Raw genomic sequence first — 18,597 nt, 5'->3', positions numbered from 1 at the left:
CCCCCCCTCACGAGTAGGCTGGGGGTGAGAGGGAACATAGCCAGGATGGCTGACCCAAACTGACCAAAGGGATATTCCATAACATATGACGTCGGCTCAGCAATAAAAGGTAAGAGAAAGGAGGAGGAAGGGTGGGCATTTGTTATTTATGTTTGTCTTCTGGAGCAACCACTATAAGTACCAAAGCCCTGCTTCCCAGGAAGTGGTTGGACATCTCCTGCTGATGGAAAGTAGAGAATAAAATCTTTGTTTCCTTTTTTTGTTTCTGTGTGCAGCTGTTGGTTTTGCTTTTTTTTTTTTCTTTAATTAAACTGTCTTTATCTTGACCCACGAGGTTTTTGGTTTGGTTTTTTTTTTCCCCATCTCATTTTCTCCCCACTTGTCCTGCTGAGGAGGGGAGCGATAGAGTGGCTTGGTGGCACCTGGCATCCAGCCAAGGTCAAACCCACCACAGTAGTGTATGATTCTGATGCCACTACACACAACCTGAAGACTGGTCCCTCCCTTAATTGAAAAAGCTGTGTAAAATATTACAAAATTCATAGAATACTCTCATGAAGATGGAAGGAAAGTCTTAGGCTCCATGTATGTGACCACAATATGTACCTTAACCAAGTCTAACTTGCCCTTTGATAACACCCCTTTTAGAGGCCCTGGCAGCAAGCATGAGTGGGAACAGACAGCAAGTGCCACTTTACTTGCTACCATTGCCAATGATATTGGAATCTCAAAAATAAATTGCATCTATGCTTAAAGGCACTAATTGGCAAGGCCCCTTTCTGTAAGTCCTACATTCTTCTCTCATGAAATAAGAGAATCACTCTTAAAACAGAAAAAGCATTTGAGTGTTATATTGCATTTCCTCAATCTTATCCAGAGGTATACTGGTATAACCTCACAAAAGATTGGCAGCCAACCTAAATTTCAGTGTATCACAATGGAAGCTTAAAAATTTTTTTGAAAGATTAAAAAAAAATAGTTAAGCAAAATATCGATCTTTAAATTACTGTTTCTGGCAACTTAAAGTATGAGAAGTTATAGTTATACTATACTATACTATACTACACTATACTATACCATACCATGCCATGCCATGCCATGCCATACCATACCATACTATAGCACACTATAGTTATAGTATACCTATGTACATTATACAACTTTTTTTTCCTTCAGAATTTGGGATAATGTTGCAGTGATAATGTAAACTGATGGACACTTATATCTGGGGGTTTTTATATTAACAGAAGATACACCTGTTTTTTCTCAAAGCAGAAAGTCACATAGGCAGGCAGTGAGCAAATGTAAGTTTTAGTCATCTCTCTAAAAAACTACGGCAAAACTTCATAAGGGAATTTGACAGATTATGGATTTTAATCATATAAATGTTGTTGAGTAGCTTAGAAAGCTTTATTTCTTCATCATTCTTTTACTAGTTTTATAGCAGGACATTTGCTCGGTTTTATATATAAATATGTGACTGGTCTATGAACAATATTTCTCTCTTTTTTGAATGCAGCTTAAAATGTAAAGAATTGATCTCACTATCTCTTGAAAAGCAAAAGTATAAGGAAATCAAGGTGGCTGATGTTACAGACAGAAATGTAAATACTACACTCTCTCTAAAAATTGCACATTTGTTTTGGATCTCTTTGATGCTTTGCTCTAGTATGAAAGGCTTCCAAACAGAAAGTTACTTTTCTATAGTGAATACATGGAAAGTATGACAATGTGAATGAAAAAGCAAAGCGCATCACTTCTGTATATCGATGGTAATGGATGAAATATGAATCATAAGTCTCTTTGGACATATAAAACCATACTAAAGATTAAGTGATTTTCCAAAGTTTAGGCAGAAGTTGCTGGCTATCAGAATCACAAGATAGTCATATGCTGGCAGATATTGCCATATCTCACTTACATAACCCTAAAAGCAATATTCCAACCCTTTAACAGGAAAAAAATCTGTTGCAACAGCATATTCTTTGTTTCATTGTGTTTTTGCTAATGAGACTCCATTTTCAGAAAAAAATCTTTTCCTGCCTTTTTTTTCTTCTTAGTCATACAAGATAGACACATGTGGGTCTTTGTTGGAAATTTTAGGGAGTAATTTTGATGATTCTCAGAGCTTAGAGTGAAGAAGTCACAAAAGAACTGCCAGTCCTAGACAGTTTGGCTATATTTTATGAGATTCATCCAATACACCACTCTGCTACAGCAGCTTAGATCTAGTCTCTTTCCCTCTTTTATTACACTCTTAGGTCTGATAAAGGCTGGATTTCCCAAGTGGGATGAGTTGTCACAGTCGCACAGACATTATATGATTTGGAATTTATCCATGCCCGAGTACCCTGGGACTGCAAAGTTCATTTCACATAACTTAAAAGCTGAGAGGCACAATTAATATGAAGTTAAATGATTAACAATGTGATATGCTATGTTTTTTTTCTCTTTTAAAATTTCACATATAATGGCTACTAACAAAGGTCCTATTGCCAAAATCATATGCAAACAGAAGTTTATCATATCTTAACTATACTCATGGAAGAGAAACTTACAGGTCTGTTTAATTTGTTTACATTTGTCTTTCTATGTCTTTCTGAAGACACAAATTAGAAGGTCACCATTCCAAACACAGTTATTTTATTGCAATGTCCATTTCATACTTTCCTCCAGTAGTATACATGTATGGACTTTTTTACATCACAGTTGAAATTACTCATTTTAGTGACGTAAGACATCAGCGTCTCTACATTTCTTTGCCCACTCCTTCCTTTTCATTTACAGTTTGTCATTGCTCCCTTTCACACCCTTCTACATTGCTCCATTTTCAATCATTGTCTTATTATTCCAGCCTGTCTCCTTTATCTTTCTGACTCTATATTTCCTTTGACATCATGTCCCCTATCTTGTTCAATTCTGTTTTCCTTTAATTTCATTTGCATTCCCTCCAATGTGATTTTACTCACCCCATTCATTTGTATTGTTGTGTTCTGTTTCACCCAGTCTTTTCCAGAGTCGATTTTCAGTTCCTTTCAGATTCTCATTTTTTCAGCTTCATTCTCAAAGCATTTTTTGTGGGGAGGGAGAAGGGGATACCTTTATACGTGAGGATATTTTAGCCATTTCAAAAAAGATTTTTTTTGCCATTTAGCTAATATTTACCTTGCATTTTAAGACAAAATATCAAGCCTTTCATGTACATTTCAAATCTAATGAGAATCTACAGTGTAACTTAGAAATTGCTGGATGTAGCAGTAGTTTTAGTAGTAGACTTCAACAGGTAAACATTATACAAATGGGTGAAAATACACCAGTAGTTTTCAACATAAGAGAGTAGGATATTATATGTATGTATATGCAAATAGAGCTTACTGCACAGCTGTTATTTTGACAATATGATATAGCCATTTCCCCTCACAAACTGTGTGTTAGCATCCTTAAGAAAAGACCAGCCATTGAGAAGGAAGTTAAGCACGGGGATTTCTCCTGTCTTAGATATGCTACGTGCTTTTCCTTAAATTCTATTTGTTTTCTCTTGGTCTCCATCTTGTCTGTGCACATCAATGCAAAGCTGTAGGTGTTATGTCCTGATCTCCATGAAATCCTTTCCTCCTAATGATTAATGTTGACATGGCAAGATTAAAGGAAGGATTTTTGAGATGTAAGTAAAGCCTTTTCTTTTGGCATAGTGATGTTATTCTTTCTCACTATTGAATAATATGATAAGTAATGTATGATACTATCCATACGCTTTATACCAATTTAGGTGAATGCCTTCTTCATAATACTTTGAGACATAGTAATAGATGAGGAATGAGAAACCACATAACACAAATATTTCTAAGGCAGACTTGAAAGGTAACTGATCCAAAGATGATTTAATAAAAAATGATGGAGTGAATTATCTAACTGTAAAGGAAGCAAAAGAAGGTACTTCTCCCTTCTAGTCTCCCTCTACACCCTCCACACACATTCTTCTTGGCTTTAGGCTATCTGTCTTGCCAGTATTCCTCCCAGTGTGTCAATGTCATAGATTATGAGTGACGGAAGTAGTGTACTTTGGCAGGGCCAGGTGTAGCTGGAGGTACTGTCTTCCTCTCCTTCAGTGAAGGATTGGCTTTCAGGTGGAAATCCCAACACGAGGATCGTGACCACCCAAACACGTATCTACACGTGAACACCTCTGAGAGGCAGTTTACCACAATATAGTTGCATTTTAGCACAGAAGGGGGTGGTTGCTGGCTTTTGCTGTGTTTGATTATGCTTGGTGATCAATTCTGTAGACCTTCAGTTTAACTTTCAAGGAGCTCTGCAAAGCGACTAGAAGTTATTTTCTGAGATGTGTGTGATTTGGTTCAGTGATGCCTAGCAGACCACATTTTTATATCTTGACTACAACATGGGTTTTATTGAGCAAGTTTGTATAACCTTTTCTTCTGTACTCATGTTGTAGTTCCAGAAAAGGGAGATCTAGGAAGGTTTGAGTGTAGTGACTTCTTTATTCCTGGCTTTCTGTGCTTCAACGACATTACGTAGAGAAACTATAATTTTATGACAAGGAGATCAGTTTTAAAGACATAGCTTGACTCCACTAAGAGTGTTTTAACTAAGCCTATTTCAGTCCATGCTGAAATTGCCTATACCTGATTCTTTAGCAAAGCACTGATTCTAGCCCCACCATTTGCATTTAGAGAGGACTTAGGGACCATAAATTTGCATCTGACCCTGTGAGTCTTGATTACATGACTCACCCAAGTTACTTAATTTCTGGAAACCATATAATCTTTCATTGAAAGGAGGATGACAGGCTGTTTTCTGTCTTTCACTGACATGATTCTGTCTTTGTAGACTCATTAGTAATCCTAAAACTAATTCTCATCTGTATGCAGCTAACAAATGCACCTAAATCATAGTCATGCTTCAGAGCAGGACTGCTGATGAACTCTGAGGGAAGTGGCATCCAGACAAGAATGTTGAATGTGATTTCTTCAATATTCCCTGTGCCAGTCTGAGACAAGAATCTCTGTACATGACTAATTCATTTTCAAAAACAACATTGACCAAACAGACAGATTCTTCTTTCCTTTTAAAAATAATATTTTAAGTGATCAAAGTGTCAGATAACTGTGTCAGACAGAACAGGGCACTGACTGAAGTAAACTCATACAGGAAATGCACTTGCTGCTCAAGGCATGGAGAAAGTCCAAGACCTAAGCTTCAGATTACAAAAGGCAATGACTTGTCACATGTCACTCACCAGGAAAGTCCCTTTGATAAGACAATGATAATAGATTATCCCATTCATTACACTCAGTATTTTTCTACAGGTTTACTTTAGGTTTCAAAAAGTAGAAGCAGCAAAACAGCCTTCATACATTATGAGAAGGTGAATTTAAATACCTAAAGGCCTTAAATAAATAAATAAATCATAGTTGTTTCTCTGTAACATGGCACTTGGCTGAGAGTAAATGTGTTTTATTTTGATTTCTGACTGTCGTGTCAACCTTTGCATGGAAAAGAAACAGCTGCGGTGATTCTTCAGCTCTTACTGACCAGTACCAACCTCTTCCACATCACACCCTAAGATCAGGATTTTTTGTGGAGCATGGAATAAATCAGCAGAAATGAAACACCATCAATGTCTCATTACAAGCTGGGGAGGAAAAGCATGCAATACCAGAATACGGAATGCATTTGTCAGACATAGCAGGAACACAGCACAAAAAGCTTGTATTATTACAATTTTATTACTCTAGCCCGGGGTCCCAGTCCTTAGTGTAAGGGTTGGCTATGTAATAGAAAAGCTAGGAAGGTGCAACAGTGTAGGCCATGGAGCCACTCAGTCAATCCCTGAGGAGTTGATGTGTTAACGTAACACAGTTAAAATTTTCCTTTCCTGCTTATAATGCCTTTTAAGGTGATCCAATGAACTGGCACAGCTCTTTCCTCTGATGAGTGCCCTAGTTTACCACCAATCCAGTAGGCTCCAGGTACAGGCTATAACTGCAAGCCTTACAAACTGTCCCCGCAGCTGTTTTCTCAGGAGGAGAGGACAAATCCTGTTCTCTCCTTCTGCTCCCCACAAATGAGTATCTGACAAAAAAATTCTGCAAGGAGAACAACAGAAGCCACTTTCCTCAGCTGCTTCTTCCTTACCCCCTACACACACACACACACACACACACACACACACACCCCAAATGGGTTTTTGTAGAGGGAAGGTGTGATCAAGGCAGCAAGAGGTAATAAGACACAGAGGGACAGTATTTTTAGCTGAATCATGCCCTTAAACGTTCAGCCTACACATTAATCACTGAGTGACGTCAAGGATTCACTTCAGAATTGGATCTGACTAGTGCACTTAATTTACCTACTGCACCAAACAGCTGTTCAGCTTCTGTTGAATTTGAAAGCAAATGTAATTAGTGCGTGTTCACTGCTGCTTCCTCATTACATTGCCAGCCCATATCATTGGAGCAGTTAATTACTGCAGAGACAATGGCTTGACTTACCTGATATAGTACATGATTATTCATCATTGATTCATTTTTTCTTTTTCACTGGTAATTTTTTTAACATCCCTGACAGTACTTAACAGTGAATCCCCTTGATCTTTTGCATTATTATGTCTTCTTGAACATTACTCAAATTCTCCAGGTAGCTTACTTCTCTAGATTTTAACAAGACATGAGGTATAATGTCAGTTGACACTGCACGTATCTGGAGAAATAACTTGATTATGTGATTCACAGCAAAATGTGCTATTCAGTCACTGCCCATCTCAGCTGTCTTTGTACTTGGGGACTTTCCCCTTGCTCACAGACCAAAGGCTTGCTGATGGAATCGCCTTCTTTCAGCAATGGCTTGAAAGTAATGCTAAGAAAAGGAGAGATTATTCCAAAATCACTCTTGTTCTCAGTAGACCTGCTCCACTCCTACACAGTTTTTTTTGATGGCTTTGAGTGTGTTTTTTAGCTCCCCTGTGCCTCAGTACTCCATCACTAAAATGGAGGTAGCTGACTTCCCAGCCCTGCCTACCAGATGTCACTGGCTCCTCTCAGATACAGCCTCTTTTCTCAAAAGGAAGCTCTGTCTGGATGAAATGTGAGGACTCTGTGTTTATCAGTGACCTCCAGGCTGGTGAAGGACAAATTGCACAATACATCTCCCAGTCCTGGATATTTCTGCAGTGCACGTGCAGATCAGCTGGGCTATGCTGGCACGGTAATGCACCATACTTCTCAGAAATGCCAGATTTAGTCATTTACTGCACATGTTCGACATTATTGCCAGGCATAAGCAAAATAGCCCTAAGCTGTCCTGCTGCATCCTTCTCCCATCACATTGCAGATATACCTGGCTACTCTGGCAAAGGAAGGTCACCTAAGTTGTTAGGACAGGTTTTAGTAATTTGCACAGTGCAGCACATTCATTTGTCATCTTTTTCATAAGTGAAAACTTGTAACAATTCCTGGAAGAAAAAAATGTAAAGAACCAAGGAAATGCATAAAAAAAGTGGTGTATGACAGTTTAGGGTAGAGAAGCTATGGAAAATTCTTAGCAAAGATGCTTGAATAAAAAGGAATTTTTGAAGAAGTGTGATGTTCGGGGAGAATCTGAAGGAGTTGAAACACTGCTTCTAAAGCAATTCAGGAGGTGAATAGTCCTGTCAGCTAGCACAGCACTATGCTGGCACTTACAGGTCAGTAAAGTAGAATTAGTAGAATTGAAACGACTTCTCTGTCACCTGAAAGAGACTCCGTATTTTTCAAAGGCTTTGCGTGATCTGAGATCAATACCTGACATTTATTTGGATTGCTCATGCTTTCTTCTCACAAGTATGCTTCTCTCATCTGACTCTCCTACATGAAACTTTCTTATCATCATACATTTCACAAAGAATCCCACCAAAAAAGGCTGCATGACCAAACAATAACTGTAAAGCAATAACTGATCTGTACATCAAACCCATGTGGTAGCTGGGAGCTGCACAGAACAGCAGATATTTGCTTTTACATGCTATACCATTCAGTCTGACTTTCAGTAGGCTTTAAATATGGTTTAGTGTTAGATCATTTTATTAGTTTTTTATTTTAAACTGCCTTAGACCCCAAGGTTATTTTTGGGTACCACATGTCATTCCATAAGGAAAAGTGATCGAGTGAGTAAAATCACCACTTGGAATGTAGGTAATTTGGCAGTCACTGCTGATGGGGGCACAAATCAAGTTAAACTTAAGGCAAAGTCACCTTTCATGTCCTTGAGGAGCAGCTTCTGCAGCCTGCTCAAGTCACTGAAAAAGCTTGAACTTCATGTCAAAGCAATCTACTCTGCATGAGGATAAATAAATTGGGGATTAGGCAATTTCAAAACAGGTAATTGCCTGAAATGAGCAATTTCTAGCAGCTAGTATAGCTAGTGTTATCACCCACATAAATATTGACTCATTTCTTAGGAGTAATTAATGAGGAAACAAAACTGCAATAAAGGAAAAGAAAGTGAAAAGCAATCTTCTTAAAGGCCCTGAAGGCCTCTCTTCTATATTCTCTGTTTGCCAATGCTCTAAACTGGATTTTGCAATGCACATTTTCTCTGCTGATCTTTAAAATTTCAGCAAAGCATTTCATAGTTATTTCAACTTATGAATTATGCAATAACACATGACAGGAGCAATTCATTCATATCTCTGCTTCACCAGGAGGCAGAGAAATGAAAAGCCTCAGCTCCAGCTTGAGATTTTTTTGTCCAGCACACAATCTCTCAAAATGGTACCTCAGAGATTTACTCTGCAAAATGATAAGGACATGTGCACAAAAGGTACAGGAGCAGAATGGCTGAACTGAGGAAGGACAAGTGCACAGGAACGTGGCACCACCTTTTGCTTCTGGGGTGGGAAATGATGCAGCCTTGAAGGAATTTTAGGGTGCTGTGTCGCCCTCCTCCTAATCCCTCCATTCCCTTGTCATTGGCCTCTTCTGGCTCTGAATTTTCTTCCAGACTTCAATCCACTCCAAGTCACTACTAATCTCCTCATTAATATTGCCTGTGCTTTAAAGTAGTAGTCCTGAGACCTTTTTAGAAGACAGGGAAATGCCAGAAGCCCCATTTTAGAAATGAGAAACAACAGTTGAAACACAAACGGTAGTAATCTGCTGCAAAACTGGGACATGTTTCTCAGGATGAAGAAACATGAAACATGTTTCTCAGAATGAAGTGAATCAAGCCTTAACCATAGAGTTACCTTTCATCTTGAAATCCTGCTGTTTGGACTCCTGCTCTATCTTGAGTGAAAAGGATATAAGGTGATCTTTAGAGTTTTAAGGATGTGATTCTTCTGAGGTTCAAACATGTCTCCACTTGCAATATAGATTATCACATATACAGTGTCCCCACAACAATTCTGTTTTCTTTACTGAAATAGGACTAGCTACAGAATGCTTGTTAATTATGATCTTGCAATGAACCACCTGCTCTTGCAAGTCTTCATTCCTTCCACTTCAGAAGATGTCAGGTGGTCATACTGGTTACTCATTTTTCTTCCTGGTGATGCTTATAATATGGGATTCAGCATTTTCATCTTATCACCTGCCTCTATCATGTCTTCCGTGAGGAACAGTGAGATATTTGGGATCAACAATAATTGTTTCCCAGATGTCATGAATATGTCAAGTCTTCTTGAAGTCATTTACTAAGTACCTAGAGCTTTTTAAATAGCTGCGTGGATAAGAGGATAGAAATGGATAAGAGACTAGGATGAAACTGATAGAAAATAAACTGAGGCAGATGCTTTATAATGAGTAAATGAAGCTGACATGAAGTTTTAAAGAGCATGGGTAGCGGTGGAAAAATCTATTACCTGAATTTGAGAAATTCACTGGCTGATTTAGAAGTTTTGAAATTACACATAATAAAATTACAGCATAATTTGAGTAAAATACATCAATTTTTTCTTCTTTTTTTCCCCTGGACAGATACATGTCAGGATAAAATACACAGTATAATGCATATAACTTGTTAGGAGGAAAATAACTGTTACAAAGAAAGGTGTAGACAAGGCACTAGAGCGAAGATTTGTCCTGTTTTAATATCAACATTCAACATCTTGGCAAATATTTCCTTCAGTGAAGAATCAGCCTGATTTCAGGAATATGAGCTATGCCTGGATTAACAGATGAAGCAGAGCCAAGGCACAGGATTACAAATGTCTACACTGCTTCATTTTAAGTGTTTTCCTAGCATGGTTTTGGACTGTAAGCATTAGCATCCTCCCAGCTAAGGCCTAGGCATCATTCAGCATTTTACGAGACTGTTTCTAATAGGCAGTTTAGCTGTAGCCACCCTGTTTTACAGAAAAAAGATCAGTTTACACATGAAGACGTGAGTCAGCTGTGATGCTGAGCCTCAAGGCACTCTCTAACCTCTTCCATGTAGTAACCTATATATCTATATCTATATCTATGCATATATAATTTATCTGTGGTGATGCAGTCTTCACAGTGTTATTATCCAGCAAATTATCCATAAACTCTCATGGCAGTGGTCAGTCCAGGAAAGGTCTCTCTCTCTCTGTCTCTTATAGCATCGAAGCTAAAAGATGTAACTCAGAACTAAAGCACAAGCAAGAACTAGAGGAAAAGGCAGTACAGTATGAAGCCAGGTTTCTTGATACATGCTACCCACAAGCACAGGCATGCAGAGGTGAGGGAATGAGGGTAAATCCTCAACAGCCTCTGTGGGGAAGGTTGGTGAGATGCTGGTGAGACCACACTACAAGGTCACAGCTTTGTGGCAGAATCAGCAGTATCAAACAGAAAAGAATATAGAGAAACACTGCTTTTATATCCCCAAAAAGGAAACAAAATGAGATACTTGTACTACAAAATTGACATCGCTGGCATCTTCATGTAGCATTGGAGTCATAAAAATTATCTCCCTAGAGACAGTCATTCCTGGTGCACTTCATACCACCTTGCAGAGACAATTACTGAAGGAAACACTAATCCTGCATAAGTGTTTCTAAACAGGAAGAACAGGAAAAGTACATGAGCAATGACAGCCACTGTTGCAGAGGAAACAGTCAGGACCATGGAAAAGAAAGTCAGAGAGACACACAGCAAAAATTCAGCTGATTCAAAAATCAGCCATACTACCATAGCTATAATTGGACTTTGGGATTAATGACAGATCCAGTTCTAGCCAATGTGCAGAGACAGCTGCAGCTCAGTCCCACTGACACCAGGAAGGCAGCACATGAGGGTGAAGAAGTGTGGCTGAGTGCTGGCAATATGCAGTAAAACAGTTTTGAAGGCAGCAGGCAGACATGGACTGTTAACACAGAAATTAAAAAAAAAAAAAAAACAAACAAACCAAACAACACTACTTTCACTTGAAATGTACAGCAGTTGATGCAAAGGTGGTACCATTGCCAGAGATCATTACTGAAGCAAGCCACCAGTTTGGTTGAAATATGATGTCTGACTGTTCCCACCATGAAAGAAGAAGATAATTGTCACTCTGTGCCCTCTCTAGCAGCCTAACAGAGGCATACTGTAAGGAGATCGACTCCTCCAGGATATGCTGTAGTCAGGTGAAGGCTCTCACAGGAGCTAGTTAAGAAACCCTAAGTGCAGACATCCCTCAGGCCTGGTAGAGCTGCTGAAGAAGGAACTGGGGAGAGCAGAAAGCCCAGACACCCTCACACTCATAGAAACCAGAGTTGGCAGCTGTGCCTTTTCATTTTTGCAGCCTTTAGCATTTTTACAGTGGTAAAAAGTCCGCAAGAATGTGTTGGATGTTTGGGAAACCTCCCATCAGGGAACAGAGCCCTGCAGAGGAGTCACTATGTGGTAATCCTGAAGATATACTGCTTGATTTGTCTGGGACTAAAAAGGTCTCTGTTTGCAATAATGAAAATAGGTTCTGGCATGCTGAATCACCCAGCCCCTGACAATCTGTGCTACGCCTTTTGCCAGGTACCACTGAAGAAAAAAAATGTCTCCAGACATCAGCCTGCCCTCAAAGCTATTCCAGCAATAACAGATAAAGACAGAACAGTACTTTCAGACATCAGGCCTGCAGCTGGCAGCAGTTATTGTCTAAGGCGATAGGAGAAGATAGTGCAGAATGTCTTTATCAAGCTTAACAGAGCTAGAAGCAGAGTACTAGTCTGAATGCAAAGGAGCTGGAACTCAGGAGAAGAGAGATCTTCACTATCAGAAATCTCTGGGGTCCTGGGAACTTCCAAACAGACCTTGAGAAAAGGAAAGACCAGGTTCTTGAAGTCAACGCAAGAAATCACAAGAACATCCAAACACAGAGTTTGTCTGGGGCCCAGTGTGCAAGTAATACATAATGCTAAATGAATAGGCAATACAGGTGGTGAACCAGCCTTGTAGCACTACTATCATTTTGAGCAGCAGGGGTTACAGAAGGTCCTAAGGCCTCAGGACGAAACAGAAAAGTAACACTGAAGCAAACCCAGCACCTCTCACCTTCTGTTACCACAGCAAAGTGATTAGTTTATACTGAAATAGAGATGCTAATTCTATGGAGTGACATCATCTGTTCATTTTGGAGCACAAAGATAAGTGTCCCATCTGTTAGCAGTGCAAATACAGTGCATGCCACTGAGATGCCAAGAGTTGGATAGATGTAGAAAATAAGTCATGAGTTTAAATCCTTTGAACAAATAAATATGCAATTGATAAATAAACAGAATAGACACTCACTGATCCACTAATCTAAGATAACTAAGCTAACAAAATGTAGAAAGCTACATTTTGTGGCAGATATGCCACATATATTTTTGAGTACTGAGGTCAGCAGCAGAGGGGAAGGTCTCTGCTGTCCTCCAGCACGCAGCAAGCTGCCCCACGCACTTACCACTACTCGACAGAGCCCCCGACACAGCCGTGGCTGCCAGGCAGCAACACCGTACTCCAGAGCTGGCCATGGTGTGAAAACTGAATGCCACAGCCTACTGCCGCTTCCTGCACCCAACACACTTGAAGGCGAGCAGGGTGAACAAGTTTTGCCTACTGGGCAGCAAGCAACTGTCCGCACTTTGAAAGGAAGAAATCAGAAAAAGCGTAATGCAGCTGGTTATGTAGGTGTATAGGAAAAGTGGACAAGAAGAGAAGGTGTCATACAGATATATAAACCTAGTCCAAAGGTAGGAAGTTGTTGATATCAACCAGTTCAATCTAATATCAAAGAGTGTACGATGATGGGGTTTACATATGCAGTTTCTGGCAGGGCAGTCAGTCAAAGAACTCAAGGACACTCAGTCAAAAATCAAGGTGGTGGGGAACCTGAAGGTACATTTAGCAAGGTAAGGTATGCTCAAAAGTGAACCATGGGCTTCTGCGGAATGGAAAAAAAACCCACTTCAACCATTGCATGAAGTATTTCGTATGAGAATATCAGGAGTGAAACCTAGGCAAAACACAGTTGGCCAAATCCAAGTACTCTAGTCCACCAACTAGAGTAAAGGGAGAAGCACATAAATTTAAAAAAGGCATAAAAATAATTTTTATTGTATTTAAAAAAAATCTATGAAAAGTTAAAATCTATGAAGCTACAGCGGGCTGTGGATAAAGTTCACATCAGTATAAATGATAATACAAATTACATTCTGTATAATCCTTTATTGACAGAAAGCTCCAAATAAATACAATAACAATTGCTACATAGGCAATACTTGTGCAACGTTTGGAGACGCGAACTCCAACTTTGGAGAAGGCTGTTGGAAAGGAGTACCACAAGGCTTAATTCAAAATACACTTAAGAACTAAAGTTTTGAAAATGTCAGTCTTAATCTCTTCATGTTTCAGTTACTCATTTGTAAAACAGGGATAATGGCTGTTTCTTTCCCACAAATACTTGTCAGGCGATTGAAGTATCAGTGTTTGAAATATGGTCACAACTATATGTCAGAGTACGTACAAGCGTAAGTATATTTAGGTACATAAATACATCGTAAATATATATGTACAATACCTGACAAGTACGTGTACATCCTTGTCATATACACATGCACGGACACAAAGGCATGCATTCCCCAGAGCAGGAAATTTTGAGTGATGCCTTCATATCTCACTTTGCTGTAGGCAACAAATGATAATGGAAAAAAACCAACAACAACAACAACAAAAAAAAAAAAAAAAAAAAAAAACACCACCAAAAGAAAAAAACCAAAAGCAAAAACCAAACAAAAAAGTCATAGATCTCAGCCAAATTCCAAAATTCGGGAAGCGATTGAGCCATTTCTCGACCGTCTCCATCGCTCACCCCGCGACTTCTCCCGCCGCAGGTGCCCCCCATCAGCCCGGCGGGGGTACCCGCCCGCCGCGGCGCACCCCGGGGGTGCCCAGCACCCCAGTTCCCTGGCTGGCCGCACGGTGGGGCGGCTGGCACAGGTCTTGCTCCGCAGCGCAGGCTCCTCCCGGCCGAGGCTGTGCCCAGCAGATGGCTCTTTCCAACCACACAACGCTCGTGCGAGCCCTCGCTTCGCTCCCTGGCTCCCAAGGTCAGCATTTTCAAATCTTTTGTTCCTCTTATGAATAATGCCAGTGGCATACTGGAAGATCAGGAAAACGTAATACGATGCAGAAAGCATTGCTTTCCAGAGTGTAATAGCTTTAGCTGGGATGTAACGCGCTTCATTTTAATGACTACTTGTCACAGTACTACACACATAAACAGAGTTATATTTATTGGGCTAGAATCACATCTCAGTTCTGCTTGAGTAACTCTGAAATAGCTCAGCTGTAGCCAATGGGGATACTACAGATGGGAACGACTGGGGAATTTGGCCCATTGTTAAAATATCTTCATGTAGAAACAATGTAGGAAAATTGAACTGTGACCAGGTTCCTTCATTGCAGGCTAAACTGACTCGAAATTGAACCTTCTTAAGTCAGTGAAGTTACACGGGTGCGAAGGAGAGAGCACACAGAAGCCAGCCTTGTTTGAACTACCTGATCCAGAAGGAACCATTCTGCAGCTCATTAATAAATGCAAGTTTATTTGCAGTGAACATTATTTATATATATGTATATCTCAAAATTAGAGATGGGCTTAGACCTCTAACAGACCCACTTCAAAGCTCCTTGACTTATTGGAAAGTTCAGACTGAATCAGACTTTTGTGATTCAATCATCATCTCTTTAACAGGCTTAAACTGGAATTACAAACCTGAATTAACCAAAATATAGAGGAACACTTAGTTCTATAACATGTCCTAAAAGCAAACGCATTTCATAATCTTTCTGAATCTCAGAAGTTCAGATCCTGTTACAGAACTGTACTTGATAACTGACTCAGTTATCCAATTTTAGAAAAGCTGTATTTATTGGTGCAAAATCCTCAAAATGCAGAGATTTTTTACTTGAATTGGAAAAACTTTCCAAAATGCACAAGTTTATTCTGACTCATTGAACTTGACAAGATTCTATAATGGTCCTTCTTTAAATTTGCTGCCATTTCTGCTGAGAGTTCAGGTCAGCATTTGGAAGGATGAGCAAAACATGAAAGAAAAGGTATCCTAAAAATGTGTTTAAAAAAAATTCTTAAGGCATATATGTTGGGGCAATGGGAAGGAATACCATTCCCTGATTGTTTCCCTCTACTCTGTTAATTTTGGGCTTATTCCTCTCTGACATCCAACCTAATCACAGTTGAGGTACTCCTCACCTTCTAGCTCTACTAAATCTTTCCTTCTTCCAAAAGTTACACCATTTCCTTACTTTCCCAGGATATACCAGCTGGCACTAAGAGAGAAATACAAAAGCACAGAGTACCACTGCAGCTGAGTTGATATGTTCTACATTCAGCTGGCTATTGAAAACCGAACTCTTCTTTTTTTTTCTTATATTAACCATTTCACACTTTCCTTTGAAATGTAGGAGGCTTATGAATTGCACAAGCTTCGCTGTAAGCGTGAGTTACTTTTTGCTTTTACCTCTTCCGGTATGAATTCGTCACCTGCATCAATAAACCTCCGGAGCTATTTTTGGTATGCTCCGCTGGGCTTGGTGTCTCCTGGGGGTTCCTCTGAACCTCACTGTACTGCCTTCCATGGGCTCCATGGCAGGTCCAGGCAGAATGTACTTAAGAGTGCTGCCTGAGAAATATATTGTGTTCTGGGAACTGTGATCCAGCATAACTCATCTAATATTCTGAAACTATTTTTCTTGATTCTGTGTGGTTTATCCAGATATTTAATATTTTCTGATCCACGATCTTGCTAGTAATTGATGCTTGGTAAGGACATAAATGCTGTCACGAGAAGCACTAAGCTGGTGATGGCTTAGCTTGGGTCCTTCTTTGATAAAAAACATAGTTCTGGCACCCTTCCATTTCCAGAAAGCTGAGTAACAAAAGTTGCTGCCCTTCTCAGAAAGCCTGACAAGGAAAGGGATTTGGTGGAGCTGTCAGAAATGGGGAGACTACAGTGAGGATACAGGTTGTTATTTTGGCATGTGAACAAGCAGCCTGATGTTAAAAAGGAAAAAAAAAAAAATAAAAAAAAAAGAAAAAAAAAGCCATTTCTGCTGCATGGTTGAAACTTTGGTCCTAATCATTTAGTTGGTGCAAAGCACATGCCAGGGTTTCAGGCAAGAGAATTGCTCTGATCATTTCCTACCTGCTTTGCAGAGCAGCAATTAGCAGCACAGTGGCATTAACAAGAGAGCTCAAGAAAGCTTTACACGAGCTTTCAAAGTAAAAACATAAAGAATCCCTAAAAGACCAAGTACTTGTAAAATGTGAGAAGGAAGCTCTAGGCCTGATTTTTCGGAGGTGGGTGCAAGGCTTTGCCCGCAGGCAGCGTGACATTCAGAGCCATCCGCCACCCTCTGCAATCCCCACACCTCCCTGCCTCCCCCAAGGAGGGGAAACCTCCCGTCTTCGCACTCGACCTTTGTGTTGCCTTTCTTGCACGGGGATGGATGCTGCACGTCTCTGAGTGCCCTCTCATCCACATTTGCCGTAAACAGCCAGAACACCTGTTTACTCTGACTCACCCACTCCTCACGCAGACTCTCCCTTTTTTTGACAGCAGACCTCACTCAGGTAGTATGTGCTGCTAATATCCTTTCAGGACCATGTAATAACATGCCTTCCATCCAATTCCTAACATCCTTCAATCAGCTCAGCCAGTGGGCTAACTGCTTACGCTCCTGTGATTTATATAAGTGCAATTAATTTAAACTGCATCACTCCGGTGTTATGCTGGTGAAAATGCCCCGCGAGGGAGTGCCTCACTGGTGAATCAGACCCTTTACTTTTAACAAACATACAAAAGAACAGATCCCGAGCCAGTGAAAATCTGCATGGCTCCATTCATTTCAACACACAAACTTAAACCAGCTCAAGGTCTGAATCACAGCTCATGTAACAGACTATTTAGATACAGACTAATGCCTCACATCCTGAAATGCAATGCTTTCCCAGAGTTGGCAGGGGATGGGGACTTCTCAGATGGAACAGAGCTGAGAGGGGAGCAGGACCACTAATGCAACCTTTTAAAAATGCTTGGTGGATTTCTTCATTGCTGTGGAGTTGAGGAAAGCAACAGCTTGTGTCTCTGCAAGCGCCGCTCTCCCTTCTGTGAAGAGCTGCATCTGTTCCTCCACCCCAGCTGTGAAGCAGGTACCTGGGAAGTCCCTTCCCTTGCCACTTTCCCTTTCCTCCCATAGCCTGGGTGTGTTCCCTGCAGCTTGGAAATCCATGTGACACCTTTCACTGACAGACACCGGTTAGATGCAGAACAGCTAAATTTTTTTAATCAGTTCTTGAAAATGGCTAACTTTCCCTGCACTTGTTTTGGCATCCCTGAGATTAAGGTCACGCAACTTGACAAAGCACTTTACTCTTACGTGTCTTAACAGAAACAGAGGGATTTTTTTTTTTTTCCCCTCATGTCTATTCCAACACCTGCTGCAAAAAAGGGCTGGGGTGGTCTCTGTAAAACACCCCTCTGCGCCGCCTCCCGACAGGACAGAGCCCTAGCGGCACACCGGCATGGCATACCTGTATGTGCCCAGGCAGGTGTAGTTAATACACTAGGAGGGGGGAAGAGGTGGGGAGGGCAGAGCAAGAGTCAATCAGAGTGTAATTTCTGTTAGCAATTTACCAGCATTCAGCTGTCCATATTTTCAAAATGCAAATATTTTAAAATTAAAAAACCTATCTGTGACTAAACATCTCCAAATAAATCTAGATAACCAGAAAATTCTGTGGCACATTTAAGAGACTTTCATCCTAAATGAAATACATAATACAGATTATACCTTCATAGGAAATCACGAGGTCCTACATATACTAATGGAGAAAGATGTTTAAGAGGCATTTAAATTACCCAGTCTATAATTTGGGGGGGGGGGGGGGGGGGGGTGCTTATCTGTGCATCTTTTAACTGCTTTGGATAACTAGGAAAATTTCCTTGGCAGTGCTTTAAGAGGATAGGCAAAAGAGTGACATAACTCGTCGCAAGGAAGGAAAGGCTGAGGTTTTGCATTCTGCAGATTTTTAAAGTAAAAAAGAAAGTATTCTTCATTTGAACAGTCTGAAGCAGTATGCATGTTATATAAA

This window comes from Pelecanus crispus, chromosome 2, assembly GCF_030463565.1.
Source record: "Pelecanus crispus isolate bPelCri1 chromosome 2, bPelCri1.pri, whole genome shotgun sequence".
NCBI classification, from domain to species: domain Eukaryota; kingdom Metazoa; phylum Chordata; class Aves; order Pelecaniformes; family Pelecanidae; genus Pelecanus; species Pelecanus crispus.
Note: the sequence above shows the minus strand (reverse complement) of the source record.